Source organism: Podarcis melisellensis (assembly GCF_964234715.1).
Source record: "Podarcis melisellensis genome assembly, chromosome: W".
In the NCBI taxonomy this organism is placed as follows: domain Eukaryota; kingdom Metazoa; phylum Chordata; class Lepidosauria; order Squamata; family Lacertidae; genus Podarcis; species Podarcis melisellensis.
The window spans coordinates 33,487,799-33,508,079 of record NC_138535.1 but is presented as its reverse complement, the minus strand read 5'-3'; positions in this window follow the sequence as shown (position 1 = coordinate 33,508,079).

The following is a 20,281-nucleotide window of genomic DNA, read 5'->3' as shown; positions in this document are numbered from 1 at the left end:
TAGGTGGTCGATCCAGTCATCCTGCTGGTAGCTGCAGTAACACTGGAGGTACTGCTCCAGCACCGCGTTCGCCCGTTCCGTCTGGCCATCGGTCTGTGGGTGGTAGGCTGATGAGAGACAGACCTCTGTCCCGAGGGTCTGGTGCAAAGCTCGCCAGAACCGGGATGTGAACTAAACGCCCCGGTCGGACACCACACGCACAGGTAGGCCATGCAGGCGGAAGACATGCTGAAGGTACAGCTGAGCGGTTTCCTGAGCTGAGGGTACGGATGGGCAGGGGGCACAGTGCACCATCTTAGTGAAATAGTCGGAAAAAACTAGAAGGCAGGTACAGCCACGAGGCGGGGGTAAGTCCACTACAAAGTCCAGAGAAACCGTGTGCCAAGGACGTGGTGGAACTGGCAACGGCTGAAGAAGGCCGGGGGGTCGCCCGGTAGGGCCCTTGGCCCGCCGGCAGACATCACAACCAGCGATGTAGCGAGCCACGTCAGCCTTCAGGCGGGGCCACCAAAACTCACGGCTTACCAGATGGGTGGTCTGATACCGCCCAAAGTGTCCCGTTGCTGGGGCATCATGGGTCATCCGGAGAACCTCAGCCCGCAGTGGCCCTGGCGGGATGTACAGGCGACCGTGGTGCAGCAGAAGGCCCTGATGCAAGACCAGCCCTGGATACTGAGGGCATGACCCTTTGGACAGTTCCCGGAGTCGTTCCTGGGCCCAAGCGTCGACCCGCTGCTGTTCCAGCACCCGAGCCTGCAGTGGCTCAGCCTCCTGGGTGGCCAGGAATGCAGCCGGTGGTAGGATTGTGGTGGGTACTGCTTGCTGTACCGTGTCTGCGTTGTCTTCAGGTTTCCGGGACAGGGCATCCGCCTTCTGGTTTTGGGAGCTAGGGATGTAGCGGATCCGGAACTGGCAACGGGAAAAGAACGCCCACCAGATCTGCCTTTGGTTCAGCTTGCGGGTGGTCTGGAGGTACTCCAGGTTCCGGTGGTCGGTTCTCACCTCCACTGGGTGTCGTGCCCCCTCAAGATGGTGGCACCAGACCTCAAAGGCCACCTTGATGGCCAGTAGTTCCCGCTCCCACACGGTATAGTTACGCTCCGCTGGAAGGAGCTGGCGGGAATAGAAGGCGCAGGGTAAGAGTGGCGCATCAGGTCCGTACTGCTGAGACAAGACGGCACCGAGAGCTGTACTGGAGGCGTCGGTCTCTACCACAAAGGGTCGAGAGGGATCAGGATGTTGCAAGATCGGCGCTCTCTGGAAACAGGCCTTCAACCCCTGAAACGCCTCCTCTGCCTCCTTGTCCCAGGAAAACGGCATCTTGGGGCGCAGTAGCCAGGTCAACGGGGTGGTGCGATGAGCATAATCTGCAATGAAGGTCCGGTAATAGTTGGCGAACCCCAGGAATCGCTGTAGGTCCTGGCGGTTCCGAGGTGCTGCCCAATCCTGAACCGCTGCCACCTTCCCAGGATCCATCTGCACCCCATCTGGAGAGAGTCGGTGACCAAGGAAGTCCACTGACCGCTGATGGAACTCGCACTTGCTGAGCTTCGCATACAGGCGGTGCTCCCGCAAGCGCTGCAGCACGGTCCAGACTTGACCCTCATGGCGAGCCGGGTCACGGGAGAAAACCAGAATGTCATCCAAGGACACCACCACGTACTTGTCTAGCAAGTCCTGGAACATGTGGTTGTGTACCATTGGAACACAGCGGGCGCGTTGCACAATCCGAAGGGCATAACCAGGTATTCGAACTGCCCGTACCGGGTCCCGAATGCTGTCTTCCACTCATCCCCGGCTCGGATCCGAATTAAATTGTAGGCCCCCCGGAGATCTAGCTTGGTGAACACCTGCGCCCCTTGCACCCGCTCCAGCAACTCCGAAATAAGGGGCAAGGGGTACCGGTCTGGGATGGTAATTTTGTTCAGGGCCCGGTAATCATGGCAAAGGCGAAGCTCCCCACATTTCTTCTTAACGAAGAGCACTGGTGCAGCGGTGGGCGAGGTAGAAGGCCTAATGAAACCACGCTCCAGGTTCTTGCGCAGGAAGTCCTGCAAAGCTTCGCGCTCTGGCTCTGTTAGAGAGTATAAGCGACTCACCGGCAGGGACGCTCCGGGCTGGAGGTCTATGCCGCAGTCAAAAGACCGATGCGGCGGCAGCTGGTCTGCCCCCTGTTCCTCGAACACGTCGTGATAGTCCCGGTACTTGGCGGGGAGCGTTGATGCAGCCTCCTCAGTGGGCGCAGCTGCTAGCATCTCGGACTGAGCATGGGAACATGGGTCTGGGAAGTGCACAGTCCGTTTGACCCAGTCAATCTGAACATTGTGAGCCTCCAGCCAGTCCATCCCGAGCACCAGGGGGAACCGGGGCATGGAGGCAATGTCCAAAGTTCGCATCTCCCGGTGCTGCTGGAGACACAGGACCAAGGGCTGGGTCTCCTGAGTAATGGCACCTGAACGCAGGAGCCGTCCGTCAATTGCCTCCACCTGTACCGGTTCTGGCTTGTTCTGAAGTGGCACCTGATGTTACGATAATGAAGCAATGCTGCTGCAAAGTCCTAGCTTGAAGAGTAAACGTGATGGGACTGTCTGTGGGAACAGAGGGGCAGTCATTTCACAGTGCGAAGCACCGGAATTACCTCAGAGTGTAATATGAGCTGTACAGGAAGTACAGGAAGTGTTTTGTCTCAACACTGCTGGAGTATGGAGAGAGCAGTCATGTTTTTTGTAACACTGCAAAGACAGACATAAAAGCATGTAAATACGTTTCTGTCTATCTCATTCCCCTGCCAGGGGAAGAGGGGGTGTGTTCTTCTCACATTTGAGAAGAATCGCCGATCGAGACCTTGCCTGCGCTTGCTGGGGAATGCAGCCAGGGAGGTCAACAGGGAATCAAGCCAGGTGCCTGGGACTGCTGCCAGCTTCTCCTGAGAAGGGCTTGAATTTCCCGACATATGGTAGCACCGAGCCGATGGCATCGATCCATGAAAGCAGCTAAAGAGGTTGATGGATCGTACTTCATCCTCTGCAGGGAGATAAAGGAGTTTGTGGTAGCATGCGGATGGAGGCTACAACGAACGGCTGAACACCGGAGCAGACGTTTTTGCTGATAAGCAAGGAGCAATGGAACCCCCAAGGTATGCTGATTTATGGAAAAAAAGAGTGAACGCAGATTGATTCTTCTCTGGTTCACAAAAGCTGTTTTTTGGATAAGGAAACAGCACTGGGAGAGTGCCACATTCCTCGCATTCTTGGGGCTGATAACGGTTTGCTGCTCAAAGCCGGGAATGTCCAGTTGCTAAGCAACGAGACGTCAGTCTTTTCAGCTTGAAAAGTGGAAAGTTACTAGCCAACACGGAAGTGAGGCTGGGACTGTAAGAGGCAAGAAAAACAACGTTTGTTTTGTCTGCCAATCTCACTGCTCTTGGAGGGACTTTCCAAAGCAGCCTGCGTTTACCTGCCAGGTGCAAAGAGTAAACAGCCAGCTATTGGATTTTAGAAGGCTCGAGAGTGAGAGCTCAGACTTGGATTCAAAATGGATACCAAGAAGGGGGGAGGCTTACCTTACCCACCTCCACTGACTAATGACAATTATGCCTCATGGTCTGTAAAGATGAAAGCCCTGCTTCAGAATCAGAGGATTTTGGGGGTGATTGATAACCCCATCCCTCCTGCACCAACACCAGGTTGGAATTCACAAAATGTGAAAGCCAGGGCGGCCATAATTCTATGTGTCTTGGATGATGAACTTGTGCATATTCAGGATTTGGAATACGCGTGTGAGATTTGGCAAACGCTGCGTAGAATACATCAAAGAGATGCTGGTTCTTCAGCGTTGCTGCATTTTGAAAAGCTGACCAATCTTAGGCTAACGCCTGATGGAAATGTACAAGAGCATCTGACAGAGATGAAATTCTTACGCCAGCAGATGGCGTAACGCAATTTTCCTCTACAGGAAGAGATATTCTCTTTCATGATTATTAACAGCCTTAATCGGACTTATAAAACGGTTGCAAGTCAGCTGGGTTCTCTACCAGCCAGAGATCTAACGGCGGAGAGAATTTGTGCTGTGATTCTCAATGAAAGAGACAGACTTGCTGCAATAGATGTCAAAGACAGGGGGAGAGAAGCTCGGAGTTCTGACACCCCCACTGCTAGTGCAAGTGAAGAACAGGCTGTTGCTTTGAACGTTGTCCGTTGTTTCAATTGTGGACAGACTGGGCATCTTCAGCGGAACTGTAAGAGGCCACGTCAACAGAAAGGAGCTAAAGGGAGCTCTGCAAAGCCTGAGGCGTCAGGCAAAAGTCGTACCAAGTCCCAGGTGAAACCTGCAAAGGCTTTGATGGCACTAAAAGCCACACCAGAAGTGGAAAACACTTTTGTTTTGGACACTGGAGCGACACAACACATGACGTCGCACCGAGGACTGTTTTCTACGTTTAAGAAGCAAAGCTTCACTGTGAAACAGGCCAATGGCCAGGAGCTGGAAGCGACCGGGTTTGGAACTGTGTATCTTGAAAGTCTGAACTTGACTATTAACAATGTGTATTTGGTTCCTGATTTAAAGTTCAATCTGCTGAGTGTTTCACAGATCACAAAGAAAGGACTGACTTTGTCCTATGATAGAGAAAGCTGCAAAATCTTCAAAGATGGAGAGCTGTATCTTTCCGCCAGAGAGAAAGGTGGACTGTATTTGTTGACTTTTGATCAAAGTGATTGCATAAAGTGTAATGCATCTGAATCTAACATAATTTATCTTGCAGGTATGGCGAACGACGTCCGGAAGGCGACCAAAGTTAGCAGTGCATTTCAGCGAGTGTATGCTGATGTGATTGGTCCTCTAGCCCCATCTAGAGGCAATGCAAGATATTATCTTGTGTGTGTGGATTATTTCACTCATTATGTATGGATATACATATTGCAGAAACTACAAGAAGCCTTAGAAAGGTTTAAAGAGTTTTGTGACAAGGTTAAAACTGTTCATGATGCTAACATTGATTGTCTTTTCACAGATGAAAAGCCAGTTTTTTTCTTTTACAGGATTTTCAGGATTTCCTGGATAAGAAAGGGATAAGGCACAAGACTGCTGTTTCTGCAGGAGCATGGAACAAAAGTGTCTGTGTGCAAGTGAACAAAGAATTGCAAAATGGGATGAAGGCGCAATTGCTGAGTTCACATTTGCCACATGAGTTTTGGGCGGAATCGCTATTGTGTTTTTGTTACTCGTGGTTGAGAAAGGTTTCAAAAGGTTTGGGATGTTCTCCTTTTGAAAAGCTATTTCACAGAAAACCTTCTGTAGCCCATTTTAAGGTTTTTGGGTCTCAAGTCAGGACTGAAGCTCCAGGTGGAGTAAAGAATGCCAGAGGCATTTTTATGGGTTATGAAAAGGGTCTCTACAGAGTAATTTTGTCTGAATCTGGTCAGGTGATTCTCACAAAATTTATAGAGAGTGCTCCTGAACAGGAGAGAGTAATTGTTCACACATTTCCCACTGAGGAAAATTCAGATGATGATGATGATTTTACTGACTATAGTGGTACTGAGAGTGACAGTGATAGCTCAAGGAGCTCAGTTGACACAGTCATTGAGAAGAAATCTCACACAATGGCTAGACCTTCACAGGTAGAGGACGAACCACTGTTTACTATTGGAACTGGTTCTCCAAAGAGTCCTGAGACTGAACCAGTGAGCAGAGAGGATCAGCACTTCATACACAGGTCCGAGAGAGTTACAAAGGGTGTACCACCCAAGAGGTATTCAAAAGAGTTTGCTAACTCAGCTGTTGCATGTGTTACTATTGTTGACAACTCAAGACAGGTTGAAGCTGTGTCTAAGTCAGAGACAAAGACACAACGGGGAGTTAAAACAAAAAAAATTCCTTCCAGTAGCACCTTAAAGACCAACTAAGTTAGTTCTTGGTATGAGCTTTCGTGTGCATGCACACTTCTTCAGATACACTGGAAGTTCATACCAAGAACTAACTTAGTTGGTCTTTAAGGTGCTACTGGAAGGAATTTTTTTTGTTTTGACTATGGCAGACCAACACGGCTACCTATCTGTAACTACAACGGGGAGTTGCTAAGCGTAACACTACATTCCCTAACCAAGGTAATGCAGATGCACTCATTCCTTGGAAGTCAGACAACCAGAGAGGTACACTGGGGAAACCAGTGGCGGGTAGTTCCAAGGGTGGAACTGAAACAACAGGGGAGTGTTATATGTATAACAACTGTTTGTTTTCTTCTCTGGATCAAGCTATGTTCGCAGCGCACATTGATTCTTATGGGGGAGTATGTTACGATAATGAAGCAATGCTGCTTGAAGAGTAAACATGATGGGAATGTTGGGACTGTCTGTGGGAACAGAGGGGCAGTCATTTCACAGTGCGAAGCACCGGAATTACCTCAGAGTGTAATATGAGCTGTACAGGAAGTACAGGAAGTGTTTTGTCTCAACACTGCTGGAGTATGGAGAGAGCAGTCATGTTTTTTGTAACGCTGCAAAGACAGAAATAAAAGCATGTAAATACGTTTCTGTCTATCTCTTTCCCCTGCCAGGGGAAGAGGGGGTGTGTTCTTCTCACATTTGAGAAGAATCGCCGATCGAGACCTTGGCTGCGCTTGCTGGGGAATGCAGCCAGGGAGGTCAACAGGGAATCAAGCCGGGTGCCTGGGACTGCTGCCAGCTTCTCCTGAGAAGGGCTTGAATTTCCCGAGAGCTGGTGATGGGCAGCAAAAGCAGCGTCCATATAGGAGCGGGTTGCCCTCGAATCCACCAGAGCATGGGTAAGAATCCAGGGCCCACCTGGAGGGTATAGACATACCGGGACCATAATGTTGGGATACTGCCAGGGAGATAAAGTCCATCTGAGCCCCCAAGCCGGCTGCCGGACGATCCATCGACCTCCCGTAGGTATCAGCAATTAGCGACACGAAGCCTAAGAAATAGCTTGCCACATTCTTGGGCTGGTGCACACTCTGTCAGCAGAATTCACACAGCAAAAGTTGCACTCAGGAGGGTATCATTTAGAATGTTTATTCAGCGTTGGTCAGAACAAAGAAAAGCATGACCGCCTGCTAGCGTGTTCTGGCGCAGAGAGAGAGAAAACGAAAGCAATAGCAAACATAAACATCCTCTAAAAGGAAATGCGCAGGCTCTGTGACTCACAAGCCTGCTCTCTCTTAAGGTGGAACGGAAATATCCTAACACATAAGGTGTTGCAATTTCATTGGTGCGGGCCCATTCTGCGCTGTTTGGGACCCCAGGTAGCCAGGGCCATCAGCTACTGGGGTTGGCGGTTTCCCTGTGGCTGGCGTTTCTCAGGACAGGACCGGGCGTAGTGTCCGCTTCCGCCACAGTAGACACATAGATTCCCCTCCCGACGCCGCGTCTTCTCCGCGGGGGAGAGGCGTGGCCGCACTGCCCCAAGCTGCATAGGCTCCTCCGATGACTTGGCTGTGGCCGTGGAGGTGCTGGTAGAAACTGGCGCCGAGAACTGGAAGTGCCGGTGGCCCCGGGCCTGACGACGGTCCTCCAGCCGATCGTCTATCTGTAGACTCCGTTGAATGAGGGTGTCTAGCGTGGTGGGGCGTTCCATTGTGGCCAGCTGGTCCAGTAGCTCGTCTGAAAGCCCCTCGAGATACTGGTCCCGAAGAGCAGAGTCATTCCAGGTCAAGTCCTGTGCCAGCAGCCGGAATTCCGTGGTGTATGCAGCCACAGTGGACTTGCCCTGTTTCAACCGCCTGATTGCCCGGTTGGCTTGACTCCCCTTCTGGGGGTTGCCGAATGCGGCCTCCAAATGATTGCAAAACCCCATATAGTCTGTCAGCAAGGGGGAGTCTTGTCTGAGCAGCGGCAACGCCCACTTGGCCGCCTGGTCCTTTAACAAACTAATCAAAAAGTGCACCTTGGTGCGGTCGTCAGGGAAGTTCCGGGCTCGCCCCTGAATATACAACTTGGCCTGGGCAAGGAACATGGGAAAGCTGGCCGGGGCCCCATCAAATTTCTCTGGCAAAGCCACTGGGTACTTGCCAGGAGCCGGGGCGTCGGCCCCAGGAGCCGGTAGGGCGTCCAACCGCTGCTGAAGTGCCGTAACCGCATTGCTGAGCTGCTGCACGGTGTGAGTCAAGGCCTGGTTCTTCTGGGCCAATGCCACCAGCGCAGCTGCCTGGTCGGCCATGGCTTCTGGCTCGTCCCGAACGCACCCCAACGAAGGGGGAGTGCGGGTGTGGTGGGAGCAAACTGCTGGTCCCGGGGGGAAGGTTACCGTTGGCGTAGTCAAAGTCCGGTCCTGGGTCACTAGCCTGGAAACAGTTCACAAGGAGCGGGGCGAGGTCCGAAGCAGGAAGCCGGGCGGGGACAGGAACACTGGAGGGTCAGGTCTGGGTCCGGGCAGGAGCAGGTACTCAACGACGTTGCTCCCACAACCTGGGACCGGGCTGACTGGCCTTTATCTTCTCTGAGGCCAGGGGCGGCCCCGGCCCCCAGGAGACCCGCCTCTCTTGGCCTTAAGGCGAGCACACCTCCTGGGAGAAACCAGTTCCCTCCGCCTCTCTGCCCTAAGCCTCTGCAGTTCAGGAGAGGCTGGGGAGTTACTGGACCCAGGGGGAGACTCTCCTTCCTCTGGCAGGGCTGGGAGAGGCGCACCTGTAGGCACTGTGTCCTTAATCACCTCTGGAGCTAGAGTGGAATCACCTGGTGCCTGCTCCTGAGGATCCGGCACAGGTGCAGGCTCTTCAGATCCAAGGCCCTGCCCCAGTTCAGCCGGCCCTGGAGGCGGGGACTCCTGTGCAGGCTGGGATTCCTCCGGTTGAGCCTCTAAATCGGATTCCCAGGCCATCACAGCTATAAATGTGCCTCCCAGGCAAAAAGCCAGCTTGGTCATTGTGTATCATCATCTGGAAGACTTTTTTTGATCTTTCGGCTAAAATATTAGCATATAATTTATAATCGTTATTTAGAATAGGCCTATTGTTGTTAATAAGTAGATTGTCCGTTCCCTGTTTTGGAATTAATGCAATAAGGCTGTCTTTCCAAGAATCCGGCATGGTTCCGTCTTCTAAGATACTTCTTAATGGGTCAGACAGTAAGTCCTCATTTTTTTATAATATATTGCCGGTAGGCCGTCTGGCCCTGGTGGCATTCCTATCTTTGCTTCCTTAATTGCTCTTTGAATTTCGTACGATGTGATAGGGTCATTCATCAGTTCTTTTTGTTCTTTAGTACGTTTCGGAAGACAGTTCTGTTCTAAATGTTCTTTAATTTCTTCTATTGTTTCATTTCCTTCCTTATAGATTTCTCTAAAGAATTCGAGAAATCATTTCTCTATTTCTTTAGGGTTGTTTATTATTTTGCCTTCGCACTTAACTCTATTTATAAGCCTTTCTGCCTCTCTCTTCTTTAATTGCCATGTTAATAACCAGGCTCAGGTTCTGTTTCAGGCTGTGTCTCTGTTTCAGGCTCCAGCGCTGTATCAACCACTGTTGCAGACTCAGGCTGTGGCGCTATGGCTGTAGCTGTGGCTCTGGTTCTGTTTCAGGCTCTGGCACTCTATCAAGCACTGTTTCAGGCTCAGGCTCAGGCTTCTGCTCTTTATTAGGCTTTGTCTCAGTCTCCGACGCTGTTTCAAGCCCTGTATCTGCCTCTGCCTCTGTTTCAGGCTCTGGCACTCTATCAAGCACTGTTTCTGGCTCTGGCTCTCTTTCAGGCTCTGGTTCTGAATTAGGGTTTTGTTCTGGCTCTGGCTGTGTCTCTGGCTCTGGCTCCAGCTCCAGCTCCGGCACTGTATCAAGTACTGTTGCAGACTCAGGCTGTGGCTCTAGGCTGTGGCTGCAGCTATGTTTTGTGCTCCGGCTTTGTATCAAGCCCTTTTTCTGGCTCTGGCTCTGGCTCAGGCTCATGGTCTCACTCTGACTCTGCTCTTAGATTACTTCGTAGTCTAAAAGAAGTCTATACATTTTTGCGATTATTTTGGTTTTGTGATAAGGAGACGCCGGAGTCGCTCCAGCACATCATGTTCACTTGCCCCCTGTTCAATGTGCCACGGGCAAATTTGTTGGGATCAATCATACAGAAACTAGAGGGTACCCCACCAAAATTCCACCTTGCCCAAATCTTGCAGGATAAGGATACTCATACGACCCTGAAAGTGGCAAGGTTCCTGGTCGCTGTCCTTACCCAAAAGCGACGCCAAGGAGCACTACAAGCTAACTAAGGCGTAGTATGCCATTCTATTTTATAGTATTTTATTGTTATTGTGGTGTTCTAGCGGCTTTTTTTTTTCTTCCCACGTACACAAGCTGTTATTTATGTGTTGTTTTTACTTGTATGGGCCTATGGCCGTAATAAATATTGTTGTTGTTGTTGTATTTTGGTTTTACTATTCAGTAGTTCTCTTTCAAATCTTGAAGGCTCCTTTTCAAAACCTATCTGCTTATCCTGTCTGAACACTTCATTCACCTGGAAGTAATCTAGTCAACTAGAAAAGTGACCCGCTCCGATATCTTCCCGCGGGGTGGCCCTCCCAGTCCGATTCCTCTTCCTCTGACGCCTCTCCTCCCTCCTCTTCGGAGGCAGGAAAACCCACAAAATCCTCTTCAAGATTGTCCTTTCAGGGCTCTACCATCGCCATCGATCCCCGGCATTGAATGTGTTGGCCTAGTGTGGGGCTCCGAGGAGAGCTTGGCTGTTTGGCTGGTGTACCGGCCACCTAGCGCACCAGCAGCCACCCTGCCAGGCCTATTGGAGGCGGTGGCTGGCTGGGCCTTGGAGTTCCCTAACCTATTGGTATTGGGGGACTTCAACATCCATGCTGATGCCACTCCCTCCTCACATGCTCTTGACCTGGTGTCTTCCATGGCAACACTAGGGTTCTCCCAGTTTGTTTCGGGCCCCACACATCAAGCAGGCCACACACTGGATTTGATCTTTGGCGTAGGTATAGATGTGATCATGTCTCCTTCGATGAAAGTGCCATGGCCTGATCACTACGCTCTGAAAGCCAGGATTGACTTTCCACCCCCACCCTGCTTAGGTGGCGAGCCAATTTGGGCTCGCCCGCAGAGGCTGATGGACCCTGATAGATTCCGTCAAGCCTTGCAGGACCTTGCTCCCCCTGGCGACTCATTGACTGAGCTTGTTGAGGGCTGGAATATCCAGCTCCTGGCAGCCATTGATGAGATCGCACCTAAGCGCCCTCTGCGACCCCGCAGAAGCCGGGCTCCCTGGTTTACCGAAGAGCTCCGGAAAATGAAGCGGGACCTCAGACGGCTAGAGCGAGTATGCCGGGGTGCCCGTGACGGAGCCTCAAGAACATCTTATAGGGCTTTTATGAAAACCTATGAGATGGCGGTGAAGGCTGCTAAGAAGTCTTACTTCTCGGCCTCCATTGCATCCGCTAGCTCTCGCCCGGCACAATTATTTAGTATAATCAGGTCTTTAACGTCCCTTGAGGGACAGCCAAATTTAAATAATAATTTGGCACATAGCTGGGAGGCATTTGCGAGCTTTTTTGCGGAGAAGGTCTTGGTGCTCCGCCATGACCTCCCTGCCAATTTGGATACAATAAAGGAACTGGAGGCCCCTCGACTGTCCTTGGGTCCAGTATTGGACCACTTCGACCGGATATCCCCAGCCGATGTGGACAGACTCCTCCGAGCTGGAAAGGCCACCACCTGTCCTCTCGACTCGTGCCCGTCTTGGCCGATTAGAGCGTGTCCAGACGAGGTGCGGGCCCTCCTGGGGGATATCATCAATTTGTCCCTTGGCACGGGGACATTCCCTGCAGAACTGAAGGAGGCAGTGGTGCGCCCGCTCTTAAAGAAAACATCATTAGATCCTTTAGATCTATCCAATTACCGCCCGGTTTCAAATCTTCCGTTCCTGGGTAAGGTGATTGAGAGAGCGGTTGCCGAACAGCTTGGTAGGTTTCTGGATGAAACATCGGCTCTGGATCCATTCCAGTCCGGCTTCCGCGCGGGTCATGGGACCGAGACGGCTCTGGTTGCCCTAACAGATGATCTTCGTAGACAGCTGGATCGAGGCGGGTCAGGGCTGCTGATTCTTCTAGATCTGTCAGCAGCTTTCGACATGGGCGATCACGAACTCCTGGACCACCGCCTTGCCGACATGGGGATTCAGGGCACAGTCCTTCAATGGCTGCGCTCGTTTCTCTCTGGTCGGGGACAGAGGGTGGCGCTTGGGGGGGAATTGTCATCGCGCCACTCCTTGGTGTGTGGAGTACCTCAGGGTGCAATACTCTCCCCGATGCTTTTCAACATCTTTATGCGCCCCCTCGCCCAGCTTGTCCGGAGTTTTGGGCTGGGTTGCCATCAGTATGCTGATGACACCCAACTCTATCTGTTGATGGATGGCCATCCTGACTCGGCCCCAGACACACTGACCAGATGTTTGGAAGCTGTGGCTGGATGGTTACGAGGGAGCCGGTTGAAGCTAAATCCTTCGAAGACAGAGGTCCTGTGGCTGGGACGGGACGATATGGGATTGGGGGGGGGGCAACTCCCATCTCTTGCGGGGGTGCACTTAGTGCCAGCACCATCCGTTAAGAGTTTGGGTGTAATCTTCGACACCTCCCTTTCCGTGGAGGTGCAGACTGCAGCTATAACAAAGGCAGCATTTTTTCATCTCCGCCAAGCTAAGCAGTTGGCTCCTTACCTCTCTCGCCCTGACCTAGCCACTGTGATCCATGCGACGGTCACCTCCAGCCTGGATTATTGTAACTCGCTCTACGTGGGGCTGCCCTTGAGACTGACCCAGAAACTCCAGCAGGTGCAGAATGCTGCAGCGAGACTCCTTACGGGGTCTTCGCTGCGAGACCACATTCACCCGGTGCTATACCAGCTGCACTGGCTCCCAGTGACGTACAGGATCAGGTTTAAGGTGCTGGTTTTAACCTTTAAAGCCCTATACGGCCTAGGACCCTCGTACCTACGGGACCGCCTCTCCTGGTATGCCCCACAGAGAAACTTACGGTCTTCAAATAAAAACATCTTGAAGGTCCCAGGCCACAGATAAGTTAGGCTGGCCTCAACTAGAGCCAGGGCTTTTTCGGCTGTGGCTCCGATCTTGTGGAACGCTCTGTCACTAGAGACTAGGGCCCTGCGGGACTTGTCATCTTTCCGCAGGGCCTGCAAGACAGAGCTGTTCCACCAGGCCTTTGGCCAGGGCACAGCCTGACTCCCTCCCTCGGCAATCTTCATGGAGCTCTGGCACAATGGTTGCCAGTGGCTTGATTTGAACCAATTTTATAATGAATGATTTTAGAGTGTTGTTTGTGCTGTACTTTTGTACTGTTTTATTGTTGTTAGCTGCCCTGAGCCCGGCTTTGGCTGGGGAGGGCGGGATATAAATAAAATTTATTATTATTATTATTATTATTATTCATCTGTGGTTCCAAATTGCTCCTCCCAGAATCTCGCTAGTGGTTTAGGTTTATCTGGGAACAGGCTGTGGAACTCCTCCGCAAGATACCCATCATTGATAGCCTCCGCTGGAACCCATGTGTTTTCTGACTCGGGTTCTCCCTCCCAAGCTACCAAGTACTCCACCTGGCGCCCTCACCATCTTGAATCGAGTATTTCTGTGGCTTGGTTGTGGTGTTCCCAAGTTCATCTTAAGTTCCTGGTGCAAGGCCTCCATTTATTCCACAAACTGCTCTGCCGCAGGTACGCTCCCACCTTCCTCCCCCCTCCTCGGGAAGGCCCTGGGGTAACACCCATAATTGGCCATGAACGGGCTCATTCCCGTGGAAGCCCGCCTCGACCTGTAGCAAGCCCATGAGCTTCCTCCAGAACCGGGAAGTAAATTGTTTCTCGCGATCCGAGATGACCCTCAAGGGAGCCCCATGCAGCCTGAAGATGTGATCTACAAACAACCTGGCTGTTTCCTCTGCCGTTACCACATGCGAGCAAGCTATGAAATGGCACATTTTTGTTAGCAGATCGACTACTACCATGACTGCTGTCTTTCCCCTTGATTTGGGCAAATCTGTCATAAAATCTATGGATACCACCTCCCAGGGTCTTCCCGGCGTGGGTAAGGGTTCCAGTAACCCTGCGGGTGCAGCCCTCTCCCCCTTTGCCCTCTGGCAGCGGTCGCACCCCCGTACATATTCCCGTACATCTTCCCTTACCCTTGGCCACCAGAACTGCCTGGTGACAAGCAACATGGTTTTGTGTTGACCAAAATGTCCCGCTGTTGGATTGTCGTGGAGTTGTTTGAGTACCCTTCCCCTCAAGGTCTCCCCTGGTACGTACAGCGCTCCCTTGTAGTACAGTACCCCTTCCTTTTCCTCAAACCCTCCCTGGTTTTCCCTTCCGTTCCGGAGTTCCCTGATTTTTGTTTGAGCGAATTCGTCGTTTCTAGTAAGCCCGGCTAGTTCTCGTTTCCCAACCAACACTCCCCCCCACACACCCATCGGTTCTCGGGGAACACGTGTCTGACTTGCGGCGGTCCCTCTCCTTCCATGTACTCCGGCTTCCGGGAGAGAGCATCTGCTCTTACGTTCTCCTCCCCCGGCACGTACCGGATCTCGAAGAAAAACATGGAGAACTCCTGTGCCCATCGAATCTGTCTCTGGTTGAGTACTCGCGCAGTCCTCCAGTATTCCAAGTTCTTGTGATCCGTACACACCTGGATCTCGTGCTGCGCCCCTATTAGCAGATGTCTCCATCGTCAAAATGCTGCATAAATTGCAAGCAGTTTGCGGTCATACACCGTGTAGTTTTGCTCCGACTTGCTCAGCTTCCTCGAGAAAAAGGCGCACGGCCTCCAGCTCTGCTGGGGCCCCGGCTGCAACAGTACCGCTCCGATGGCCCGGTCTGACGCGTCGGTCTCCAGCCTCATTGGCTTCTGCAGATCCACGTGCAGGAGCTGCTCTTCCGAAGCGAACGCCTTCTTCAGCCTTTCGAAGGATTGCTGGGCACTTTCTGTCCAGACGAACTTCTTTTTGCTACTGAGACAATCTGTGATAGGCGCTGTCAAGTGGGCGAAGTTCCTGATGAACTTCCGGTAGAAGTTGCTGAACCTCTGCCCCTGGCTACGTTTAAGCGTCAGGCTCAGTTTCAGACAGTGTCTCTGTTTCAGGATCCAGCACTCTATCAAGCACTATTTCAGACTCAGGCTGTGGATCTCGGCTGTGGCTCTAGGCTCCGTCTGTGGCTCTGGCTGTGGCTCTGGCTCTGGCTCTCTTTCAGGGTCTGGTTCTGAATGAAGGTCTGGTTCTGACTCTGATTCAGGGTCTCATGATGGCTCTTCCTCTGCCTCTGACCCAGCTATATTTCAGGGTCTGGCTCTTTTTCAGGCTCTGGTTCTGAATTAGGGTTTTGCTCTGGCTCTGGCTGTGTCTCTGGCTCTGGCTCCAGCTCCGGCACTGTATCAAGTACTGTTGTAGACTCAGGCTGTGGCTCTAGGCTGTGGCTGTGGCTGTTGCTCTGGTTCGGGCTGTGGCTCTTTTTCAGGCTCTGGTTCTGAATGAGGGCTTGGTTATGGCACTGATTCAGGGTCTCGCTCTGTCTCTGGCTGTGTCTCTGTTGCACCACAAACGGTGGTTTGTTGTTGTTGTTATTTTCTTTCTGGGGTGGGACAAATGTTTAGTTGGGGCGGGGATTATTTTAAGTTTAGCATAATTGTTTCTTGCTTTGTTTTTCTTTTACTATTTTTTTAGGTTATTGTATAGTTTGTATTTTGCTTTTTAAGGGGAAAGGGTCAGGGCTGCCTGGGAGGGGGCCTCAGCCAACAGAATGGCTGGGGCAGGTTCCCTACGGGGGGATGTATTGGAACACCCAATCTCTGTTATCGCGGGTGGGAGGAGCAGTTGCGCTAAGACCAGACCACATCTTTACCGAAGATCTGGTTCTGACTCTGATTCTGATTCTCTGATTCTGGCTCTCTATCTGGAAGGAGCCATTTTCATCATGTTCTCTCTTATATTATAGCTGGCTGTAAATTTGAAATTTACATTCCATCAGTTTTCCCCATCTTTTAGCATAATTGGACGGCCCACATCTTGGGCCCACTTTATCATTGAAGCCTTAACCTCCTCATCCATTACTTCGTAGTCTAAAAGAAGTCTATAGATTTTTGCGATTATTTTGGTTTTACTATTCAGTAGTTCTCTATCAAATCTTGAAGGCTGCTTTTCAAAACCTATCTGCTTATCCTGTCTGAACACTTCATTCACCTGGACATAATCTAGCCAACTAGAAAAGTGATCTTTTATTTTCTCATAACTTATCAATATTAGTTGACCCTCCTCCTCCCCCCTTAATATTGTGTTATACGTTATCCAGTTCTCTTTGATGTTGTTCCTTTTTTTAACAGCGATTGCTTCTAGTGGAGAGTTCCATCTTGGGGTTTTCTGTTCCAAATATCTTTTGTATTTTCCCCATACCTTATTGTAATGGGAATTGGGGTTGCTTGTGCGTAAGCCACAAACTGCTCCAAGCTGGTTGTATGGCTAAACCTTTCCCTGGCTTGACAGCCCTTACAACGCGACTGTCTCAGTCACTGGCAGAATCCGTCAGTGGGCGTTTCCTGAATTTCTTCCAACATAAAAATTCCTTGACTCCAAGTCCGCCTAGTCTCTGCGCGGAAGCTTTCTGCGCAGCGTAGGCGTGCCAAGCGGATGTCCTGTGTGTTACCATAAAGCACCAAAGCTGCAGCAAGCAAAGGCTCTAGCAGCTCAGTCAGCTGCTTGTGGCTGGAAAGCCAAACAGGATGTTTGTGACTGTTGCCATGGGAACAAAGGGGCAGTCCATTCTGTACTGAGCACCGGATGTTAGCTCAGTGTGTGTGTCAGATGACCCGTACTGGAAGTGCATGGGTGGAGTTTATTCTTACTGCTGCGGAGTGCAGACATGTTTCTCTGTACTGATGTAAAGAGACAGAAATAAAGGATGTAAATAGATTTCTGTCTGAATCTTTCCCCTCCCTGGGGGACACCAAAGGGGAGAGAGGAAGAACGGTGTGTTCCTCTCACACATCTGAGATGAATCGCCGAGACCTCGCCTGCTTATCAGCAGAGTGGCGCAGCGGGGAGGTCGACAAGGAATATCTGCCGGTGCCTACGTTGTGGCACATTCCTCTGACCCAGGCAGAATTCCAACAGTGGTAGCAGATGCCGGTTGCTGGTTTCCTCGATCCATGGAAGTCTGCAAAAAGAGTAGCAGAGCTGCTGTTTTCATCCCTCCATGGAAGCCTGAGGTGAGAAAGCTGATCCTCTGCAGCCAGAAGCTGACCAGAAGAAGCTGACAGCCAAAGCCACGGAGCCCAAGGTATGAGATTTTCGGGCTTAAAAGAGTGAACGCAGATTGAGTTATTCTCTGCTTCACGGGGAGCAGCGTTTGGGAAAAACAGCTCCGAGTGGGAAGAGGCTTGCATTCCAGAGATTCTTGTGGTTTCCTGTACAAGGGAAGGAATGCACTGTTGCTAAGCAACGCCCGCCAGTCAAGTGGAAAGTTACTCGAGAGGGCTGGACAGTCAGGCTATGCCTCAGAGAGGCAAAAACAAAGTTTGTTGTGACTAGGCTCTCATGAAGTCCCTTTGGAAAGGGACTTTCCAAAGCAGCTAGCGTTAAGAGCTGCCAGGTGCACAAGAGTGCAAACAAACAAGCTTTTGGATTTTAGAGGCTTGTGTTTGAGAGTTAATGCAAGGACTCAAAAATGGATGCTAAGAAGGGCGGAGGCTTGCCTTCTCCACCCCTCCTGACCAATGACAATTATGCATCTTGGTCTATTAAGATGAAGGCCCTGTTGCAGAATCAGAGACTGTTGATTCTCCAGCTCCGGCACTGTATCAAGTCCTGTTGCAGACTCAGGCTGTGGCTCTAGGCTGTGGCTGTTGCTCTGGTTCGGGCTGTGGCTCTTTTTCAGGCTCTGGTTCTGAATGAGGGCTTGGTTATGGCACTGATTCAGGGTCTCGCTCTGTCTCTGGCTGTGTCTCTGTTGCACCTCAAACGGTGGTTTGTTGTTGTTATTTTCTTTCTGGGGTGGGACTGTTCGTGTGAATATAAATCCTGCATCCAGCCAGGCTTCCCTGCGCAGCCTCTGTGTCTCCGAAGCTGGCCTAGCAGGATAGCAGAGTAGCAGCGGTCCTGCGTCCGTGTGAGAAAAAGGGATAAATCAAGTCCAGAGACAGTTCGGTTCTTATCTCTAGTAGCGTTTATTTACAAGCCATAAATCAGTCTCTTTCCATCAGAGCTTTCCGGCATTTCTCTGTGCCAAAAGCACACACAGCCTGCAGCCTCGGAGCTGAGCTGTGTCTCTCAGGCAGAAGCGAAAGCAAGTCTGCTCACAGACTGTGACGCACTTCTCTGCGTCAAGCTCCTCCCAGATACAGGACACCACGGAGTTTTAACCCTGTCTGTTCCAAACTCCACACCCCCTCTTGTATTGCATCTGGGGACAATAGCCAACAATGCTTTCCCCATACACAGACCCTCACAGAACTCCTCGTGCTTCTGGAAGGTTAATGGTTTTGTGAAACCATCAGCGAGGTTCTTTGTTGAGGGACAGTATTTCAGAGCAACTAGCCCCTCACGAACGCTCTGACACACATTTTGAAAACGTATGTCCAAATGTTTGGTCCTCACCTTTAATTGCCCCGTCTCAGCCAATTTAAGGCACGGTTGATTGTCTTCATGCACCACAACGGGCAGACAATTCTCTCCACAGATTTCCTCGACCAAACACACATAGAACTCCAGCTCTCTGCAAGCATCTGATAGCGCACTGAACTCAGCTTCAGTAGACGAAAGCACTATGAGATTTTGCTTCCGGGACCTCCACCCAATCACTGAGTCCCCAAACTTCACCACTAGGCCTGACACTGATCTGCAGTCCTCAGAGTTACCCTAATCTGCGTCCACAAAGCAAGTCAGTTTGACTTCTCCTTGGGCTGGCAACCTAAGACAAAAATCTTTGGTATCTTGCAGGTAATGCAGCACCCGCTTTATACCGTTCCAGACCTGCACACTAGGACTTGAAGCCTCCCTACTGAGCAGATTGACAGCAAATGCAATGTCTGGCCTGCTCCACTGTGACAGATACAACAGACTACCCAGAGCTGACTGAAAGAGTTCAGTATTTTCGAACACCACGCGTTCTACTTGCTGACACTCCTTCACGTATCCAGTCTCCATGGGTGATCTGGCACCTGCACAATCAGACATTCTGAACTTCTCAAGCAACTGTTCAATCTTACCTTTCTGGCAAAGCAAGAAGCTTCCATCACTTGCTTTTGTGATCTGCACGCCTAAATAGGACTTGACATCTCCAAGCTGCTTTAGCTTGAACCGCTTTCCAAGCTCTTTAGCAAACTTCTCCACCTGTTCACCTGTCTGTGTCATGACTAAGATATCATCAACAAACACCTGCACCACTTGCTGTTTTACGCCTGAACCTCTAATGTAAAGACAACTGTCTGCAAGAGATCTCTTAAAACCTAGCTCTTCTAAGGCTTCATGTAGGCACATATTCCAATTCCTGGCAGATTGGCGTAATCCATAGATGGATTTGTGCAACCGCCACACGATGCCTGGCTCACTGACTTCAAACCCTGGAGGAGGAAGCATGTACAACTCCTCCTTGAGATCTGAGTTCAGGTAGGCGACATCTACATCAAAATGGTTCACCTTCCAACCTCTCTGTGCTGCTATCGCCAAAAGCGTTCTTAGAGTCTCCGCTCGTGACGTTGGCGAATACACCTCCGTGAAGTGGACACCCTTTTTCTGTGTGAATCCTCGGGCCACTAATCTCACTTTATACTGTGGTTCTCCCGCTTCTGTGGGTTTCAAACGGTAAACCCACCTGCAACTAACAGCTCTCTGGTTAGCCGGCAGCTGAGTGAGTGAGAACACACCAAGAGACTCCATTGAGTTCATCTCCTTCTGCATCGCCTCACGCCATTTGCTGGCTTCTTCCTGAGGCAACTTTTGAACATCCTCAAAGGATTCAGGTTCACATCTAGCCACACCAACCCAGACTCTAGTGGCTTCATACCTTTCAGGTGGCTTTCCCTTGGTTGATCTTGCTGACCTCCTCAGCGTGAATTCTGGAACTGCGCCTGATTCACCTGGATCAGCCCTACTATCCTCTTTGTCTGAAACATCCCCCTCTGACTTGCTGCGCCGTTTCGGGCGTACAGCTGGTTCTGCTGGCGAGGATGGTTCACTCCTTAGCTCAGACTTGACAGAAACCTGTGGAGGGGTCCTGGGACTCCCTTTTGGAGCGATACGGAGCCTCCCCCTTGGAGATCCCTGCTCTGGA